Genomic DNA, 22,710 nt, shown 5'->3' with positions numbered 1-22,710 from the left:
ACAAACATATACTGTAAATAATGTAGTTGGTGCTACATAACTGCTACCCTGTTTTGACAGCAGAGGGCAGTAAAACTATTCAAATAACTGCCATAGTAAGCAAAGTGAACATCTGTTATATGCAAGTCGAAAATCGCTAATTTATTCTAGCAATGACTGGCGGAGGCTGTTGGGGTTAAAGTTATAAATGGGGGGGGGGGGGTCTAATACCAAGATAAGTCCTTGTGTTGAACTAAAAATAGAAACAGGTCAGAAAAGCAATAAACCAATAACTTTTTATGTTCTGTACACAGTTGTTATTTTTTACAAGAAAATCATAGCTGGCTGTAGATTGAAAGAGGAAAAGAGAATAGTAAAGCCACTTTCACACTGAGGCACTTTACAGGCGCTATAGCACTAAAAATAGCACCTGCAAAGCGCCTCTCCTGTCACTCCAGTGTGAAAGCCCGAGTGCTTTAATACTGGAGCGGTGCGCTTGCGGGACGTTAAAAAAAGTCCTTTGAGGTGCATTAGCAGCGGTGTATACACCGCTCCTAAAGTGCCCCTGCCCATTGAAATCAATGGGCAGCGCCACCGAAGGACCTGCAAAGTGCTTGAGCAGCGCAGCTTTGCAGACGCTTTTAACTTTTGGGAATGTTTGACCATTCTTCCAGAAATGCATTTGTGAGGTCAGGCACTAATGTGGACGAGGAGGCCTGGCTCACAGTCTCCACTCTAATTCATCCCAAAGGTGTTCTATCAGGTTGAGGTGCAGGCCAGTCAAGTTCCTATTTTTTAAGAAGCACAATGTATGTGTAAAACGTCGTCACCCCTTGGTCCGTTGTTTTAGTCCTAGTGGCAGTCTTTCAATAAACCTGTTGAATGGATGTTGGTGTGCAACAAATTTTTCCCACTTGGTCTACATGACCATCATTGAGGGTCGGAGCTAGCACCCAGCTCTTCCTTTTTTCCTTTTTGGTGGATTGGCTGCCTAGAGCAGCAATCTTTCTCATTTCTCAGGACTCTGTGCAGGCCAGTCAAGTTCCTCCACCCCAAACTTGCTCATCCATGCCTTTATGGACCTTGTTTTATGCACTGGTCGAAATCATTTAGTGGAGGGAGGATTATGATGTGGGGTTGTTTCAGGGATTGGGCTTGGCCCCTTAGTTCCAGTGAAGAGAACGCTTAAGGCGTCAGGATACCGAAACATTGTGGACAACTTCATGCTCCCGACTTTGTGGGAACAGTTTGGGGATGGTTTCTTCCTGTTTCAACATGACTGCGCACCAGTGCACAAAGCAAGGTCCATAAAGACATGGGTGAGCAAGTTTGGGGATGAGGAACTTGACTGGCCTGTACCTATCCTGACCTCAATCCCATAGAACATCTTTGGGATGAATTTGTGCAGAGACAGCGAGCCAGGCCTTCTCCACATCAGTGCCTGATAGGGACGTTGCTAGGTGGCAAAAAGATCAGGGGCTTCAGCCAAAGTCGAGCTCGGCACCAGGGAGGGGTGTTACCCTCATGATGCGCACTGACCTACCTGAGGTGCACTGACCTACCTGAAACACACTGACCTACCTGACACGCACTGACCTACCTGACATACACTGACCTACCTGACACACACTGACCTACCTGACATACACTGACCTACCTGACATATACACTGACCTACCTGACATACCTGACATACACTGACCTGCCTGACACACACTGACCTACCTAACACACACTCACCTCTCTGACATACACTGACCTACCTGACATACACTGACGTGACCTCCTCCTGCATCACAGTAGAGTAGACAATAGACAGCACGCACTCCAGGCAGCCAGAGCCAGAGCCATGATAGGACAGGACAGAAGAGGATCTTCTCCCAGCAGCGCGGCGCGGCAGCCGCATTGTAATTCCCGCCTTCTGGAGCCTGGAGCGCCTATGATGGACGTCACATTGGACCAGTGGGACATCCATCATAGGCCCTGCAGGCTCCAGAAGGCAGGACCTGCTATGTCACTTGGCTCAGGGTCAGATCAGTCCCCGCTCGGGGATTAATAATAGAATTGTACATGCCTGAGACCTGGAGCTTTTTGGGGACCCACTTGGGGCTCCAGGCCCCCTCAGCCCCTCTCCCGACGCCACTGATTCCTGACCTCACAAATTTGCTCCTGGAAGAATGGTCAAACATTCCCATAGACACATGCCTAAACCTTGTGAACAGCCTTCCTAGAAGAGTTGTTATAGCTGCAAAGGATGGGCCAACTTAATATTGAACCCTACGGACTAAGACTGGGATAACGTTAAAGTTCATGTGCGTGTAGGTAGGTAGGTGTCCCAATACTTTTAACAATACAGTGTATGTTTAAATGCATCAACTGTGAAGTACTGGAATTGGTCTTTAACCCCCCTGGCGGTATTCCCGAGTCTGGCTCGGGGTGGAATTTTCATACCAAAAGCGGTAACCCCGAGCCAGACTCGGGACCGCCTCGCTGGATCCAGGAGGAGGTTTACTTACCTTCTCCCTCGGATCCCGCGTTGTCTCCCCGCTGTACGAGCGAGCCGTGTCTCGCTCGATCTATCACATCGCCGATCTCCGTTCCCTGCAAGCGTTGCGATGCACGGGGACGGAGATCGGCGCCAAATTCAAAAAGTGAAACAAACAGTAAACATACAGTATAATGTAATCTTACAGATTACATTGCTGTATGTAAATATTTCACATCCCCTTTGTCCCTAGTGGTCTGCCCAGTGTCCTGCATGCAGTTTTATATAATAAAAACTGTTCTTTATGCCTGGAAACTGGAGATTGTCCATAGCAACCAAAACTGTCCTTTTACATCAAAAATGGTTTTAGACCAGCTAGAAAACAGCGATAATAAATTAGAATCACTCGCAGAATTGAACGATAGCGATTTGTGGGGAGATCCGTCATCAAATACTGAAAAGTAATGACAGTGACAATTCTGCAGCTGAGCAAATTTCAGTGTTTTTGATTTGATTACATTATTGAATAATTTTTATTATTGTTATATTATTATTTGGTACAATTATTTATAATTATTTATCATATTATAATTTATGATTTCATTTTTCAAACTTTATTATACTAGGGATGTCTGCTAGACTCTGGTTTGGACAGATTTAAGAGAGTTATTCCTAAGAATTACAGGACTACAATATAAAACGCCAAATTTTCATGCAAAATAATGGTACCGCTTTTAGCACCTAAAATCCGAAATAATCATACCGCCAGGGAGGTTAAATCACCCTCTTGCTATCCCCTTCACTGGAAGACTGGAGGTCAAAAGCCAATCAGGTAATGCTACATTGCACTGCATTTACAGACTATTGATACTGAACATGTCCGTATAATCTGCCATTGCTTTGGAATGTAGTAGTGTCTTTATATTAATGGATTTATTTGTATGCTTGTGCCTTTAAATGGAGTGTGAGGCTATATTCAGGTGGATAGTTGAACAAGGTACATTGGAAGGTAGTGCACTCCTGTCCCCTACTAAGGATCATCCAAACACTGTGGCTTATTCATTTATTGTGATAAACGGTCAGTCGAACATGTGGTTGCTTGATGGTCATTGTGGAATGAGGCACCCCAAACACTGGGTGCATTGCTTGGACTGGCTCTTTCTTTTATTGATTTTCTAAGTAGACCCACAAAAATGTAGCAGTTTGTAATTGTAAAGCTGGGGCTCCTACCCTACATACCAATTCTAGATCAGCAATGTATTAAGTAGCGCAGCAAACTTATGGATAGCAGTAAGGGAGCATGCAACTCTGAAAACAAGCTGGCAGTGGCAGCTCTCATGTTTTTATTCTCTTAGGTTCCCATATATGAATCTTTTCATTTACTCCATCTAGTGGCCAATCACTAAAATTACACATGAATTCCACTGTGCGACACGGTAGCCTGGCACCCTGTCAATACTATATTCATTCTGGTAAAATAAACATTTTTGGAAAATAAGTTCTATTCAGACTTGTTTTCTGATGGAGCAGCACCTACAATGTATTGTCCTGTATGGGGTATCGTTACCAGTAATACAAGTTTGTGATTTTGTATGCAGCATGGCTATACTTGTGTTACATGGCAGTGTCATACACTGTTGCTGCTGCAAGATGTATTGTACCTGCAGATCTACCCTGTCCTGTTACTGGATTAACATACAATCTTTTTTTAAATGTATCTAAAACCTAATCTAATTTTCTAGTTTTGGATAATGTAGCAATCCAATTTCTCTAGTGCTGTCCAAAATCTATTGAAAATCCAAATGTAAGGCCTCTTACACATGGGAGTAAAAAATGCTGAGTTTTTTACTGATCTGAAATGAAATGCATTGTTGTCTATGGGAAATTTCACACCGCTGAGTAAAGATCAGTAATACAGCGTTGAGTACAGAGCAGTAAAACAAAAATCGAAAATATTTAATTTGTGTGCAGTAATTTACTTGGCATACACGTTTACCCCTCTATAAGCATGTTTACGAAAGTATAAATGAGTATATTACAATACTGGCACTGAAGAAGAATTTTACTTGTCAATGCTTTTCTATACGTTTACGCACCTCGCCTATACGCAACATTACTCAGGTCTTTACATACAATTTTTGGCCCCTTGCACACGGGCGTCGCAAGTTCCCAAGTAAATATCAGTAAATGATGAGGCCTGCGTGCAAGGGGACTTATGGTTGAAAGGAGAAAACTTCCAGTGAGGACACATAACCCTTAACCTAATTCTGACAAAACTCTTGACTTTATCTTTTAATCCTTAACTTCATCCAAACTTAACTTTTAACACACTAAGACCCATTTCACACCACACCGCCCATAGCGTCAGCGGTAAAACGCCGCTATTTTTAGTGGCGTTTTACTGCCGGATTTGCATCGCATTTCGGCCGCTAGCGGGGCGCTTTTACCCCCCGCTAGTGGCCAAGAAAGGGTTAAAACCGCCAGCAATACACCGCAATAGCAGCGTTTTGCTGGCGGTATTACAGTGCTGCCCCATTGATTTCAATGGGGAGCAGAGGTGGAGGAACGGTAAACACACCGCTCCTTCACCGCTCCAAAGAAGCTGCTGGCAGGACTTTTCCCTGATGTCCTGCCAGCGCAACGCTGTAGTGTGAAAGCCCTCGCACACAAAGAAGAGGAGGAGCCAGGAGTGCCTCCAGGGGACCTGAGAAGAGGAGGATTGGAGCCATTCTGTGCAATACCACTGCAGGTTGAGTAAAACATGTTTGGTATTTTAATGAAAAATATTTTTGACTTCAGTAAAAACATTTTTTCCCCATGAAGTGGGGCTGTGCCCCCACTGCGCGGGTTAACTGCTCGTTTTGTTCTAGTGGAGAGGACAACGGAGATATACTTAACTGACCTGCTAATTCCTACCCACACAAGACCGATCTGGCACCCATGCACTCCAGCAGTCTTGAAAATGGACTGTTTCCTGATGTCACCGCGGGGGGAGTGTCGTTTTGCAGAGGATCGGCGGATCAGGTGAGTATGAACTTTGTGCTCACCTCTAGAAAAACCTAGCAGTTAATCCTTGATCCATGCTGTGCCCGCACTGCATGAGGAGAGATAAATCATTCCCTGGGGTGAGGCTTTAACTGTAATACTTAAATTCAACACTTGAACATTGATGATTGCTGGCTGTACAAATAGCCATGGATGATTACAGTCATCGCCAACCTGTCATTGAAGTGTACAGGGCTCTACGGCCACAGCTAACCACTCATAAGTGGCAAAAACAATGGCATTAGGCCCCTTTCACACAAGCTTGTCCGTGCCCCGACTCTGCTTTGCTCAGCAGGGATCGCTCCGTTGATCCCCACGTAGCAGGCAGAAGACAGATCCGTGTCCACCCACTGTGCAGAGATGGTCCTGTCAAAGCTCCACTGTCCCTTATGGAGATCCGATAAAAGGGCCGTCTGTCTGTTTTCATCTGATCCTATCCAATCTGATTCTCCAAACCCTATTTTCAATCCATCTGGATTTCACGGACAGGATCGGATGGGACATGTCACCACTGACATCCGCCGCTCCATAGATGTGCATGGAGCGTACTGATCAAGTCCACCTAAAAAACTGACCTTATCGGAAAGCCTGTGTGAAAGGTGCCTTAATCAGCAGATTCTGTCATTGTCATTTGCACCAGAACAATCACCCAATGCAAATGTAGAGAAAAGAATGTTTTCCTGTAAAGAACAAAATATATACTTACCTGTCCATAAGTGTCAGATTCCTGGTCTCCCACTGGCAGCTGTAGTTCCTTCTGCTAGCCCCTACATTATACTACAAAGTAGTGATGTAGAGACAGGTGGAAGAAACCACAGTGCTAAGCAGGGAACTAGGAATCTAACACTTCAGGTCAGGTAAAAAGGAATGAAGAGAGCAAAGATTAAGCCCTTGTACACACGGTCGTACATTCTGACAAGCAAATCCGTTGGATTTTGTCCGATGGATTTTGTCCGACGAATTTTGTCTGAAACTGTTGCATACACACGGTCAGACAAAGTTGTCGGAAAATCCGATTGTACATAACGTGATGACGTTATTTCGTTACGACAGGACTACGTTCAGGCTAGTAGCCAATAGCTTTGGTCTAGGAATTTGATCTGAGCATGCGTGGCACTTTGTCCGTCGGAGTAGGCTACACATGATCGGAGTATGTCCGATTGGAGCATGTTGTCGGAAAATTTTATAGACAAGTTGGAAAACTTGGTCCGTCGGATATTCCGACGGAAACAGTCCTATGGAGACCACACACAGTCGGATTATCCGACAATACGGTCTGATCGGACACATTCCGTCGGAATCTCTGACCTTGTGCACAAGGGCTAATGGTTGTGTTCTGTCAAAAGAGCCAACTCATCAAAATCTCCAACCACGTCACTTCCGGTGACTCTCCAGCAGCAGTAATTTCAGATTTCGATGATTTGGCTGTTTTCACAGAACCCCCGGCAGCAAATATACTACGGTACATGAAAAGTTGCCTGTTTTGACAGAACACCGGGTAAGGAGTAAAAAAGTTGTTGCCTCCTTGGAGACAGCCATGTTGTGGGTTACTAGCGGGTGGACTAACAATGTCCACTCATTATATTGTGTACCGTAGTGTATACGCTGCTGGTGTTTTGACGTGGTTGGAGATTTTGACAAGGTAGCTCTTGTGACAGAACAGTGGGACAGGAAAGTGTAATATCTCTTCTTTACAAAGGTACTTTTTTCATACCATTAATTTTGCAACAGGTTCACTTTAAATAAAGTTTCCTTGCCCTTTCCCCCCTACTTCCCTTAGTAGATTTAGCCCCCTTCCAAATCTACTTACCTAGAGCCCCCAACTGAGGCCATAGGCAAAAAAGCTAGTGATGAATGTGAACATTGCTGTGGACCTTGGTGCTGAGGTCTAGTAGATACAGTATAAACATTTGGGTGTAGAGCGGTCTACATATGCTTAGGGGAATAAGGGGAAAAGAGCAAGGAAACTCTGTTTAAAGGTTTAGTTCACCTTTACCAAATAACTACCTATACAGATAAGGGGTTCCGGTAGGTAACAAAAAAAAACTGTTCAGCTTTGACTAAAGCCATATATTGCCCTTGCATTAGGTTTAGACAATTTAGGTAAATTATGAACCCTGGCTGATAAATTTCCAGGACATTGCTAAGGATTTTTCTAAGAGAGACCCAGCTGTTACAGCTCACCTTTATCATCACAGGAGTGATCTCTCAAACACTAAGGTAAGAGCTATTGCATCAGGGGGAGATGTAAACCCCCTCATATGAACTTTCTCTCCCCTGATACAGTAGCTCTGAGCTCAGAATTTCAGAGCTCACTCCTCTGATGGTGGAGGTGAACAGCTGGGCCTTCCTTAGCAATGTCCTGGGCACTTTCCAGTCAGGCTTCATGGAGTAAGTAAATGGCCTACACTTATAGCAAGGCCATTATTCATCTTTGGTCAATAACTGCATATCTACACACACCTATCTTCATAGGAAGTTTTTTTAAATAAAAGTTAACTATGCCTTTAAATACTTCCTTACCCTTTAAACCACAAAAACCCAATCCCAACTTTAACCTTTAACTCATGATGATACTCCAAATTTGAACCTAGGCCCTAAATTAAGTAACCCCTTCTAACCATGCCTACCTTCTCCACAACACGGTTATCGAGCCATTGTGCACTTGTTTTGTTGAAACAAGCAAAGCTAAGATGATGGTGCCAATATTAACTGATTTGAGAATATACTTATACTGTATATACAAGGGTACATGTGCAGTTAGAGATAACACATGGATGACACTATGCTAAAGAACAGAAATACATTTTTTAAACCAAATTTAACCTTTGGTACATTTAGTACTGCTACTTTGCTTTTTTGGCAGTCAAAAAGGACTGCAAAACAAGCATGGCAAGCACAGCTGGTATGGCATGTGCACAGTAAATAAACAACTGTCATGCATAATGGAACCGTGTTGACAAAGGAATGCATGGAAGAACAGTACACCCATAAGCCATTTTTTTTACATTTGATGGTGGATTGTTAATGTCATGTGTCAAGCTATTTTTAAGACAGTGTGTGTAAATAAATGTGAAGCCATAGCCTTATTATATATGTGCAAGTAAACAACAAATGATTTCAGGTGAACCCAGAACTGGGGAGATGCTCTGATATCTTCAACATTAATGATATGGATCAGTATGTGAGCTAAGTTGTGTTTTTCACTTTTTTGTAGTAGATTATAAGTCGGCACAAGTGAACTCCTCTGCATGTGTTTCATCGTTTGGGCTATGTAATAAACCTATTGCTCCTAAAATTCCAATAAAAAGATTTATAAAAAATAAATAAATAAATAATATTATAACCACATGGCTACTAAACACAAAACACCAATAAAGATGAATAATTTCTGTTTGCACATATACGCCATATTATATAGATTTAGATAACCAAATAAAATGTCTTAATATCATACAGAAGAAGCAGTATCTCCCTGCAGTCTAAACATGCTTGCTGTCAAATTTAGGCATCAAGGCTCAGTACTGTAACAACCCATGGAACAGATTTTTTGGTCCAACTGGAACCTATGAATGATGGAATTGCATAGTACACATGGCAAACATACACAGACAAATAATCTGCATTTCCATTTGACCTCACATATAGAAGGGTCTGTAAGGCTCCAATCACAGTTGTGCGACTTGTCAATGACTTTGGACCCCAGAGTCACATGACAAGTCGCACCCCATGTTTCCCAATGAATATCGTTCATATTTGTGTGACTTAAAGTCACAGCACTAAAGTTTCTGCACTACTGGTCCAGCTTTTATTCAATTTAATGGCCATAGACTTCAATGTAAACCCTCAAAATTTGCAGATGCATGATATACACGCCACTTGTGTGCGACTAGTGTGTGAACAGAAAAGAATGCCGCCAATTAATTATTTTTTTTTAAGAGTGGGGCCCCCCATCAATACCAGGCCTTTCGGGTCTGGTAAGAATTAAATTTTGGTGTGGGTCCCCCCCCCCCCCCCCGAAATCCATACCAGACTCTTATTCTAGCATGCAGCCCAGCAGATCAGGAAAGGGCGAGGGGATGAGCAAGTGACTTCCCTCCTGAACCATACCAGGCCACATGCCCTCAACATTGGGGGGTGCTTTGGGGCAGAGGGATTCTACCCCCTCAAAGCACCTTGTTCCCATGTTGATGGGGACAAGCACCTCTTCCCCACAATCCTGGCTGATGGTTTTGAGGGTCTGCAAGCAGGGGGCTTATCGAAACCTGGAAGCCCCCTTTAACAAGCTGTCCCCCAGATCCCACCCCGTCATGTGAATAAATAGGGGTACATAGTAGAGCTGCGCGATTCTGGCTAAAATGAGAATCACGATTTTTTTGCTTAGAAGATAGATCACGATTCTCGCGGCGTATCATCTTTCACATTAAAACCAAAAAAATTGTGCTAAACTGTTTTTTTTTTTATTATTATTTATTGAAGTGTATTTTTTACCCAAAAATTGCATTTGAAAGACTGCTGGGCAAATACAGTGTGACATAAAATATTGCAGCAATTGCCATTTTATTCCCTAGGGTCTCTGATAAATATATATAAAACGTTTGGGGGTTCCAAGTAATTTTCTAGCAAAAAATATTGATTTTAACTTAAGAAAGAAGTGTCAGAAAAAGATTTAGACTTACTTTAAGTGGTTAAACTTCCTGCATTTACAGGTGGTTGAAAGCTTGGCAGACTGCCCAGATTATTTGTTTACACAAGAAGTTCTTTCCCTTTGATCTAAGAAGTAAGCGTTAGTTACAATGTTTCAAGTTCTACACTTGGCAGATTGCCCAGGATGCTTTCTTTTGACAGTTGAGTCAGCGGATAATCTCTCGATTTGTTTATATGAAAGAATCGCCTACTCTCAGCAGATGAGATCATAAGGGGGGGTGAATCGAGATCGCGTTTTTTTAACGATTAATCGTGCAGCTCTAGTACATAGTACCCCTACTCATTCACCAAAAAAGTATAAAAAGTAAATAAAAACACAACATAACATGTTTTTGACAAATCCCTTATTAAAAAAATCAAACATTTAAAAAAATTCCCTCCCCCCCCCCCCCAGTGTAGATCCATTGCCACTCATGATGCCCGCCACTACTGCCGACCTAAAAAGTGAAAAAAAAAAAACTTCCAGTCCTGACAAAGGCTCCCGTTGTCTGACAGCTCTTAAATACCTAAGAGGCAGTGGTACCCCGTGATGTTGCCTAGTAGTCCTATATGTTTTTGTTACCCTGATATAAAAGGAAGAGATTCATTTTACAATAAGCTTTAATGGCACGTAACAGCTTCCTTCCTGTTCAGGTTTTGCAATTAAACTGCAACTGGGCAGTCTCTTGGCAGTCTTTTCTGTTACTGAGCAACCTTTAGTTTCTCTCCCTGGCTAGTAGACTAAGCAGTATATCTGTAACTGCGTAGCATCTCAGTAACCTGTCACCATGTAATAGAATCTCTGTAATAGGGCACCTCTGTTTTCTAAAAGGCAGTGGTAGAAGTGGGCTTTGGGCTGAAGGTATAAACTATGGGTCAAGTAATGGGTGCAAGCACAAAACAAATAGCACCAGATTGTGTACCACATAACTTACTAAATACATCCTATAGAAACAATGCACTTACCGTATATACTCGAGTATAGGCCGACCTGAATATAAGCCGAGGCCCCCAATTTACCCCCAAAAAAACTGGCAAACTTATTGACTCGTGTATAAGCCGAGGGTGAGACATGCCTGTCCATCCCTGTGTGTGTGTCCGTCCATCCCTGTGTGTCCGTCCATCCCTGTGTGTCCGTCCATCCCTGTGTGTCCGTCCATCCATCCCTGTGTGTGTGTGTGTCAATCCATCCATCCATCCCTGTGTGTGTGTGTGTCCATCCATCCATCCATCCCTGTGTGTGTGTGTGTCCATCCATCCATCCATCCCTGTGTGTGCGTGTCTCCATCCATCCATCCATCCCTGTGTGTGTGTGTCTCCATCCATCCATCCCTGTGTGTGTGTGTCTCCATCCATCCATCCATCCCTGTGTGTGTGTGTCCGTGTGTGTGTGTGTGTGTGTGTGTGTGTGTGTGTGTGTGTGTGTGTGTGTCCAGCCTACCTGTGTCCCGAGCCTGTGTCCCGAGCCTCCGTCCCGTGCCTTGCCTCCTTGCCTCCGTCCCGTGCCGTGCCTTGCCTCCTTGCCTCCGTCCCGTGCCGTGCCTTGCCTCCGTCCCGTGTCGTGCCTTGCCTCCGTCCCGTCCCGTGCCGTGCCTTGCCTTGCCTCCGTCCCGTGCCTTGCCAGGATCGCCGCTCTTCGTCGGCGCCTCGGCGGCCATTCTAAAATTCAAAAGCCGCGCCTCCGCCTTCGCCTGTGATAGGCGGAACACTGAATTTCCCAGCAGCCTGTGTTCCGCCTATCACGGACATCGTCTCATCCTCGTCCGTAGTACGAGGATGAGACGATGTCCGTGATAGGCGGAACACAGGCTGCTGGGAAATTCAGTGTTCCGCCTATCACAGGCGAAGGCGGAGGCGGAGGCGCGGCGTTTGAAGGGTAGAATGTCCGCTGTCTGTCTGCTCGACACGCTGATCGAGCAGGCAGACAGCGATGACTCGAGTATAAGCCGAGGGGGGCACTTTCAGCCTCAAAAAAGAGGCTGAAAATCTCGGCTTATACTCGAGTATATACGGTACATATTCACAATAAAGGCAGACCTATCACACATATTCCCTCTGTATCTCATGATTCCCAAGGTGTCTCAAAATGAAAACGGTCCTCTACTCTGCATCAGTGTCATTGTGAAAATGTCCACTATTTTTATACACTTTAATAAATGTTGTTCTCTGCAATTTGGTGCACTTTTGTTTGTGTCTTCTAGTTGAATGTATACATAGTGCCTTTCTAAGCCCTTGTACACACGGTCGGAGAATCCGTCAGAATGTGTCCTATCGAACTGTGTTGTCGGATAATCCGACTGTGTGTGGTATGCATCGGACTGATTCCGTCGGACCCAATTTTCCAACATGTTGGAAATATTTCCCGACCAACTGGTCCAATAGGACATACTCCGATCATGTGTAGAGAATTTTGATCGGGCCAAGTGCCACGCATGCTCAGATCAAATTCCTACATCAAAGCTATTGGCTACTAGCCTGAATGTAGTCCCATCGCAACAAAATTACGTCATCACGTTCTGAATGATCAGATTTTTCGACAACTTAGTCCGACCGTGTTTCGGACAAGATCCAACGGACAAAATCCGATGGACAAAATCCGACGGATTTGGTTGTCGAAATCTCCGACCGTGTGTACAGGGGCTTAGATATACTAAGCTTGCAAGATTTGTGCTGGATTTGTGTGCTGCTATATGACCACATGAGCCTGTTCTGATTTGCACACTGTGACTTTGTAAAGCTCCAAATCTGGTCCCAGGTAAAGAAGTGGCTCAAAGGTAATTGTTGTATTGGTGTCTACAGAATTGCACAGGTTTTTTAACCTGTGCTGTTTTCTTCATTTAAGCCAGCAACCGCTGCAGAAGAGTACCCACTATCTGTAGTTTCAGTTGAGAAGGGAAAATGCTGGCAGCAGGCATAGAGCATCTGTTTGCAGCTGGTTTGGGGAGTTCTCAGGTCTTTACACCTTTAAATCAGTACTTAGATATCTTAGCACAGGGGTCAGGTGCAACAATATATTATATTTGTCAGGATTTGGAAAAGTTGGGCATTTATTTTCACCTGGTGATCCTGCCAGTAACACACTTCCCATATCCAACGTATTTCAGGGGCAAACACTGCCTCCTTCAACAGGGCTTAGAAAGATATAGAATGTGCTGGTATGAACACAAACTCTTATTTAAACTCTGTAATGAAACTCAGTACAGTTTAGCTGCTGGGCATTGGTGAGTTGTCCTATTAAGCCCCAATGAAGCGCCATCCCAATGGGTGATGTGTGGCCTTAAAAACGCATTGGTTATTGCTCTCATTGTAAAGTTGAAATAAAACCACATTTGTACTCTAATGTGGCACTTTGACCTTCAGGTTTCAAGTATCAAGTACTAGTTAAGTATAGAGGTCGACCGATATGGGTTTTTCTCTGGCCGATGCCGATATTTAGAAATCATGGCGGCCGATAGCCGATATATGATGCCGATTTTTTTGGGCCGATATGTTAGGCCGATTTTATTTTATTTTTTTATTTTTTTTCCTTTTTTATTTTTTTATTTTTATTTTTTAATCCCCCTTGATCTTACACACCTTTCCCACTGGGGCATTTTTCAGGCGCTTTTGGGCTAAAAATAGCGCCTGTAAAGTGCCTGCAAAATGGCTCCCCTGCAGTCTGTGTGAAAGACAGAGTGCTTTCACACTGAGGCGATGCGCTGGTAGGATCTTAAAAAAAAGTCCTGCAAGCAGCACGTTTGGAGTGGTGTATACCGCTCCTCCACCACTCCTGCCCATTGATATTAATGGGCACCACTGCCGAAGCGCATGCAATGCGATTTGGCAGCAGTGCTTCATGGGCGCATTTAACCTCTTCCTTGGCCGCTAGCTGGGTTATATGTGCCCCACTAGCAGCCAAATAGCACCGCTAAAATGATGGTAAAGAGCCACTAAAACTTGCGTTTTACCATCAACGCCTGCCCGCTCCAGTGTGAAAGCAGCCTTCATAAGTGATACAGAAAATTTCTTACATTTAAACATTTATTAAACAAAACAAACCTCCAATCAGTTTACTTGTATGTATGATTTAGATAAAAAAAAAAAAAAAACTATATATTAAATAAAAACAGGTAGTCAAAACTTTTGGACGAAAAAAAAAATGGGCTAACTTTAGGGCCGGTTCACACTGCGGCGCGAGGCGAGGCGACACGGCTCGCCTCGCCTCGCTCCCGCAAGTCGCCCCCATTCTGTACAATGGAACCGTTCTGAGAGGAGCGACTCGAGTCGCTCCGACTCAGAAAAAAGGTTCCTGTACTACTTTGGGGCGACTTCGGGGGCGACTTGCATTGACTTCTATACAGAAGTCCTCTGCAAGTCGCCGCTGAGGTCCGTGCAGGGCCGGTGCACACAGCGATGCGCGGCGAGGCGTCTCCGACTTGCCTCGCCGCGACCTGCACGGACCTCAGCGGCGACTTGCAGAGGACTTCTGTATAGAAGTCAATGCAAGTCGCCCCCGAAGTCGCCCCAAAGTAGTACAGGAACCTTTTTTCTGAGTCGGAGCGACTCGAGTCGCTCCTCTCAGAACGGTTCCATTGTACAGAATGGGGGCGACTTGCGGGAGCGAGGCGAGGCGAGCCGTGTCGCCTCGCCTCGCGCCGCAGTGTGAACCGGCCCTTACTGTTTTTATTTTATTTTTATTTTTTAAATAGTGTATTTTTTTCCCAAAAAAAATGCATTTGAAAGACCTCTGTGCAAATGCCGTGTGACATAAAATATTGCAACAACCGCTATTTTATTCCCTAGGATCTCTGCTAAAAAAAAATATATAATTTTTGGGGGGTCTAAGTGATTTTCTGGCAGAAAATACAGGATTTTTACTTGTAAGCAACAAGTGTCAGAAAAGATTTAGTCTTTAAATGGTTAAACTGAGAACTTCTACACACAGAGATGACTTCATTCATTCAAGTGTAAACATTGTATCTTTCTGTTCTTTTCTTGGCAGCCTGCCCAGAGAGGAGGAAAGACATTTCTATGACGACTCAGGCAACTTACACTGACTTCTATTACAGAAGTCATTTCAAAGTCCCGCTGTAGTTCTAAATCGGCTTTTTATCAGCACAATCGGCCGATGCCGATTAATTAAAAAACGACAAATATCGGCCGATATATCAGTCGACCTCTAGTTAAGTATCTAGTATCTAGTTTTAATACTTTCACATTCTGAGATTTGTGGCAGTTCCTCAGTTACCGGAAGCAGTTCACATATCACCCATATGCCCCACTGGGATATTATTAGTACAGTTTCGATATCTTATTCAAAAGTACAAAAGCATTATCTACCTAAAGTTGTTGCACCATTGAGCCACTATTTCAAGTAACACACTTCCTGTCTCATGCCGCGTACACATGTATCAGACTATCCAGCGGACTTAGTCTGGCGGACAAACCGCTGGACTGTCCGCCGGACTTTCCGAACAAGCTACCTGCCCACACACGGTACTTTTGCGGCAGACTAAGTCCGCCTGACTATCCGCCGTACTTTTGAAATGAACGGGCTCGCCCCCACACACGGAGGAAAGTCCCCCTTCCCCAAAGCATCCCCCCATGTTGAGGGCACGCGGCCTGGTATGGCTCAGGAGGGGGGGGCACTCGCTCGTCCCCACCCCCTTTCCTGGACGGCCGGGTAGCATGTTTGGATAAGGGTCTGATATGGACCTAGGGGGGGACCCCCACAATGTTTTTTCAGTGTAGGGATTCCCCTTTAAGTCCATACCAGGTGACGGGGCCAGCGACGCCTCCTTCGCTGGTCCCGGCTACCTGGAGCCGCGCTCAAAATAAGCAAACTTTTCTCCAGGCGGGAAAAGTTTGTTTATTTCAAAAGCATGGCGGACTAGCACACACACGGCCGTATTGTCCGCCGGACTAGCAAACACACGGCTGTATTGTCCGCATAAATGTGAGTCCGGCGGACAGATTGATGTGCAAAACTACTTTCTTAGTCCACCGGATTGTTTGATCATGTGTACGCGGCTTCAGGGTGACCAAGCTCAGTCACTGCACTGCATCATGAAAGAGCAACATTATTACCCTAGACTGCTCTCCTGATTTAAACTACCAACCCCTTGTCCTCTCCTCATTTCATAGGGAAGCATTCTTTTGCAATTTACAGAAAATATGGGGGAAACTGATAACTGATAACATTATTTGATATATCAGTTCAGTGAGCAGGAAGTTACATGGACACTGGAATTCTAAATGATAAACATTTTTTTTTTCTGTACATGCAGAAAATATACTGAGCCTGAAAAAAAAAGAAAAACACATGTAGACACCACATTTAAAGATTAGTTGTTTGCAATATATAACATTTTTATTTTTATTTTGTTTATTTCATGTACTTATATAGCACCATCAATTTACGCAGCCCTTTACAAATATATACTTCATTCACATAAGTCCCTACCCTCAAGCAGCTTACAACCTAAGGTCCCTAACACACATGTATACATATTCTAGGGCAAATTTGGACAGGATTAGATTAACCTACCAGCATGACTTTAGAGTGTGGGAGGAAACCGGAGTACCCGGAGGAAACCCACGCAGGCACAGGGAGAGCATGCAAACTCCAGGCAGATGGTCTAGTTTTACATACCAATGTACACATCACACACATATATTCAAACAAAAGTATAGAATCATGATTATAAACGCTTTGAAATGTAGAGTGTATTGTGCCTTTAAACAGAATATGTATTGTGCTTTCAGTTTTCAGCCATACCAACAATTAAGTCAGAACATATTAATGAAGGAATTTGCCGACATGCCGCTCCTATGGGAGACACCCAGCGAGAATGTTGGCTGATTTTCCCTGTCACACCTCTTTCACAAAGTCCAGAGCACATTTCACTGACAGCTGTTTGCCTACGCTGGCTGCATGCCCAGCACATAGTCGGTGGCTACAACGTGTCATTCTTTTTCCAAGAGTAATTTAGAAAGAATATCGCATTCTAACAATGATTAAAGATGTAAATGCGAAGGTGAAATCCTGGGTGCATGCAAAACAAAATTCACCTTTATTTCAGATGTTGTTATGAGCATGCTAAAAGTTATCCTATCCCAAATGGCCTTTAAATGGCAGTGTGTTTAGCGTATATAAAAAGCAATGAACAGAACAAACCTAGGTAAAACGGCTACTGTTGGTTAATGCTATCATGCCGGCCAAGTACAACAATAGAAATAATACAAATGTAAAACATGCAGAACACCTTGTAGAATATAAACCACAAAAACACAAAAATAGATATCGATCAAATTATTTCTCCAAGCATTACTGTAAGTTTAATCACACACCATTCAAAAGAAAGGTTCAAAAAAGATTTGCACCCTACTACAGTTATAGCTTTTAAAAGGTGAATAACGAACGATACTGCTTTAGAATCCATTACAAAGCTAAGTTATAGTTAAAGTTATGCAGACAAATGGGAACACTTCAAAGCACAATATCATATGGCATATCTTGTAATCATTTCATACAAGGCATTTCTATGTACACACATCCTGCAGTGCAGCTTTTTTGCAGACTGCTATGCAGATGCTAAAGTTAAGACCTTATTGGTAAAGTAATTAACCTTTAAAAAAATACTGTAATTGCCCAGTAGAGTAAACAAAAGGGGTCAAACTGACGGCCCTCCAGCTGTTGCGGAACTACAATTCCCATGAGGCATTGCAAGGCTGACAGGTACAAGCATGACACCCAGAGGCATGATGGGACTTATAGCTCCACAACAGCTGGAGGGCCACCAGTTTGACACTTAAAAAAATTAATAAATACAATTCTGGCAAGTGTACTTATTTGCAGTCAACTTGTAGATAAATGGTGGGAGGCAATGACATGAAATTTTGACCTCATAGGCTCATTTCACATGATGATTGGGTTTGATGATAGGGTTTGACTGTCAGTTTTTTTGGCAGACCCAATTGGACCGTCCATTGCCCTCTATGGAGCAACAGATGTAAAGGGACATATGTTCGTTTACACCTGCAGACATCCAATCCAAAAAAACAGACAGATAAGGGATCCGTTCCCCATCCGTCTGGCAGATCAGATGACAGTCGGATGTAAACGGACAGTCAGTACCTTTCTATCCGATGGTGCATAGAGGAAAGCGGGCTGTGTCTGTGTCCACTCTGCGTAAGCGGAGCAGACACGGACCTATTATCTGTTGCTCATCGGGGATCAGCAGACAGATCCCCTGCTGAGAAGGCAGATCCACTGGTGGAGTCCACCTGTCTCAAAGAGCCCAGGCCCAGGCTAGCCTCAAGGCCAGATTTAGAATTGACATGGTCTGCAGGACTTGAGGTAGGTGGGTCCCTCATACACAGGAATTAAAATGCATGGCAAATTACAGTATTTACACATCAAACTTGGTTTATTGCGTGTCACTGGAACCGACAAGTTATACATACTTAGAAAGTGAAATGACTTAAATATCTGTAGTAAATACCAGTATATATGTAAATACATGCTAACAATACTTCAAGTCGTTTTTTAAGTAAGAATTACAAAGAATATAGCTATGCTGCCATATACTCTTTAGTTTCCATAGATAACAATGGCTGACTCAACAATTTACACATTATACTATGAGCCTGTCAGTTCAACCCTTTTAAGTTTATTTAAGCTAACCAACTAATCAATACCTATGGAGTTGGTGTACTTTATCAATGACGGTGACACATTTTACAATTGCATGACACAACACCATTATGCAGTTATCAGGACACGCACATATGTAATTGTAGACTATGTTCCTCACGGGGGTGAGCACTATATCTGTGGTTCATTTGAGCAGCCAAAATTTGTTTAAAACTGTTACAATGCCAGAGCCAAAACATTGACCGATTATTGCAGGCATAAATAAAAAAAAAGTATTTATTATATTTTTGTATAGCAGGGGCTCCTTTTTGTCAGTGGGCCCAGAGGAAATGCCTTTTTTGACCCCTTATAACTCCAGCTCTGCCATTCTCATTACGTTCCCCCAGTATGAGGGGTGGAGTTACTTTGGTCTCCATATTAACAACCCCCCAACTCCCAGTACAATAAAGAATTATGCCACGTACACACAAACGGAATTTTGGTCGGAAAAAGCTTTGATGGTTTTCCCAACGGAATTCCGACGGGATTGCGCTCAAGCTGTCTTGCCTACACACGGTCACACCAAATTCCAACCGCCAAGAACACAGTGACGTACATCACGCACGACGGGACTAGAAAAAGGATGTTCAATACCCAGTAGCCAATAGCATCCATCTCGTAGTTGAATCTAAGCATGTGTGAGTTTTTGTGCGTTGGAATTGCATACACACTATCGGAATTTCCGTCGGAAAAATTGAGAACATGCTCTTAAATTTTTGCTGGTGGGAACTCGGCCAGCTAAATTCTGATGGAGCATACACACTGTCACATTTTCCGATGAAAAGCTCTCATCGGTCTTTTGCAGGTCGAAATTCTGATCGTGTGTACGCGGCACTAGATTTGACATGTATCTACCATTGCCCTAACATTTTTGGGGATAATAAAACAAATGTAATTTAATTGGTTATAACAGATATTATATTTCAGATAGAAGTAACTGGAATCAGGGTAAGTCCAGCTTTATGGATAAAATAAAAGAGTCTGCAAAACACTGCACCTGCGATCAGGGGATTGCGAGTGCAATGTTAGGCTCTGTACATTCTGTCATTTTCTAAGCTATAAGAAGTGTCAATGAACTATAAGGTGGCTCATGAGCGCCCTCGCAGGCCATTGGGACCTACAAGCCATCTGCTGTGGTGGAAGATGGGACTTGTAATTTCTTTATTCAAATGAATGACGGGCTGCTGTGATGATTTTAAAATGTCACAGTGGCTGCAGCGGACAGGAAGCCCCACCTGCAGTCACAGGGGAAGAGTTTGGGGGAGAGGGGGTCAGTTGCTCGAAAATATGTGATATATATCCACCTATATACCGGTGTAACCTGTTTTAAAAAGATAAACCTAACCTTTAACCAGTTCCCGACCGGTGCATGCGTGTCGGTTGGGACCCCGTGAGGCTGGTTGTGGATCCCGTGGACTCGATCGCCGCAGGGACCCCCGCGATCGTCTCACAGGGAGGGTGAGCGGGGAGATGCCTTTGTAAACAGCATCTCCCCGTTCTGCCCAACAACAAGTGATGCTGATCTCTGCTCCATGTGATTGGAGCTGAGATCAGTGTTCACTAACACAAAGCCCAGCCCCCCACAGTTAGTAACACGCCCCTAGGAACACTTAACCCCTACACTGCCACCCCCTGGTTAACCCCTTCATTTCCAGTGTCATTTACACAGGAATCAGTGCATTTGTATAGCACTGATTGCTGTATAAATGACAATGGTCCCAAAAATGTGTCAAAAATTTCCGATGTGTGCGCCATAATGTCGAAGTCACAAAAAAAAATCGCTGATCGCCGCCATTACTAGTAAAAACAAAAATTATTAATAAAAATGCCATAAAACTATCCCCTATTTTGTAAACGCTATACATTTTACGCAAACCAATCAATAATCGCTTATTGCGATTTTTTTAACTAAAAAGATGTAGATGAATACGTATCGGCCTAAACTGAGGAAAACATTTTTTTTTTATATATTTTTGGGGGATATTTATTAAAGCAAAAAGTAAAAAATAATGCGTTTTTTTCAAAATTGTCGCTCTATTTTTGTTTATATCGCAAAAAATAAAAAACCTAGAGGTGATCGAATACCACCGAAAGAAATCTCTATTTGTGGGAAAAAAAGGACGTCATTTTTGTTTGGGAGCCACGTCACACGACCGCAAAATTGTCAGTTAAAGCGACGCAGTGCCGAATCGCAAAAAGTGGTCTGGTCTTAAGCCAGCAAAATGGTCCGGTCTGAAAGTGGTTAAAGTGATACAAAATGCTATCCTTAGTCTCCAAAAATAATCCATACACTTCTTCACAGCTTAGAGGCCTTGTAATCAATTTTTTAATACGTTTTTTCTTGCTGTGTTCTATGCCTGTGTAACATCCTCCACAAGCTAACACACTTCTCATTTTCCCCTCAGCCTTTTGTTTGAAACAAGTTGCTTTCACGTGCACTGCTCTATGTACACTAGCAATCCCACAGTCCACAGTCAATAATCCTTTTTCATCTCTGGACTGAGAAAATGAGTATGGCTACAATATTACATACAGCGGGACCTATGATAACTTGATAACAAACTATCCTCTATTAGGAAGTCAGATCACAGAGGCAAAAAAAAAAAGAATTTGGAAGAGGCAGAGTACAATAGAAGGCACATTTAATTTAAGAATGCATATGGTATTTCAATAGATTTTTTTTTAAACCAGAGTTTAGTGCCACTTGAACAAAATTACAGAACAAAGGAAGTCTCTAAATTGGTAGTCCAGAAAATATAATACATTTACGCAAACAGTCATAGCACATCAATGCATTGTCCAGCATCAAAGCCTACTGGACACAAAATCTGCCAGACAATACCAACATGGAAAGACATAAAATGGAATGGCTTTAATATGTTCCAAATCTCTACATTTGAATTGTTATAGTAGTGAAGCCTTAGCTCTCATGGATAGCTATTTTTTATTACTTAATTATTGACTTTTTTTCTCTCCTCCAGCATCTCGAACAGCTCTGAAGGAGACCAGTGGGCCTTTATATGGGAGCCTTGCAGTTTAAGCCCCTGTACACATGGTCGGAGATTTCCACAACCAAATCCTTCGGATTTTGTCTGTCAGATTTAGTCTGACGGATTGTGTCCGAAACTGTTGCATACACACGGTCGGACTAAGTTGTCAAAAAATCCGATCTTTCAGAACGTGATGACGTAATTTCGTTACGATGGGACTACATTCAGGCTAGTAGCCAATAGCTTTGATGTAGGAATTTGATCTGAGCATGCGTGGCACTTGGTCCGATCAAAATTCTCTACACATGATCGGATTACATCCGACCGGGCCAGTTGGTCAGGAAATATTTCCAACATGTTGGAAAATTGGGTCCGACGGAGATTCGGATGGAATCAGTCCGATGCATACCACACACAGTCGGATTATCTGACAACACGGTCCGATAAGACGCATTCCGACGGATTCTCCGACCGTGTGTACGCAGCATTACACTGGTCTGACATTTCTACTCCAACAGGTGCAGGAAACAAGTGAATAACAGCACGGCACATACAGTACATCTTTCCCTGAGAGGTAAGGCTGCACAATTATAATAATTTAAGGGTGGAGATTCAGATTTTTGCCTATTAGATGCCTATTCTTGACTGTACTCTATTTAGAACCACATCTCCAACATTCAAATGATCAATCTTTAGTCAGCTGTTTATAGTATTTCCATTAGTACACATGATCGGAATTTCGGCCATCAAAAGACAGATAAGAGCTTTTCATCGGAAAATGCGATCGTGTGTATGCTCCATCGGAATTTAGCTGGCCGAATTCCCGCCAGCAAACATTTGAGAGCATGTTC

At 43.2% G+C, this 22,710-nt stretch overlaps 1 protein-coding gene across 4 annotated transcripts in view; it reads right to left on the bottom strand.

The window, feature by feature from the left end:
* Positions 1-22,710, bottom strand: part of COBL (cordon-bleu WH2 repeat protein) — a 494,130-nt gene that overhangs the window by 263,599 nt on the left and 207,821 nt on the right. The gene's annotated exons all lie outside the window — the stretch shown is intronic.

This window comes from Lithobates pipiens, unplaced genomic scaffold (genome assembly GCF_037356315.1).
Source record: "Lithobates pipiens isolate NorthernLeopardFrog02 unplaced genomic scaffold, aLitPip1_a1.2 Scaffold_19, whole genome shotgun sequence".
NCBI classification, from domain to species: Eukaryota; Metazoa; Chordata; class Amphibia; order Anura; family Ranidae; genus Lithobates; species Lithobates pipiens.
This window is presented reverse-complemented; position numbering and strand designations above follow the sequence as displayed.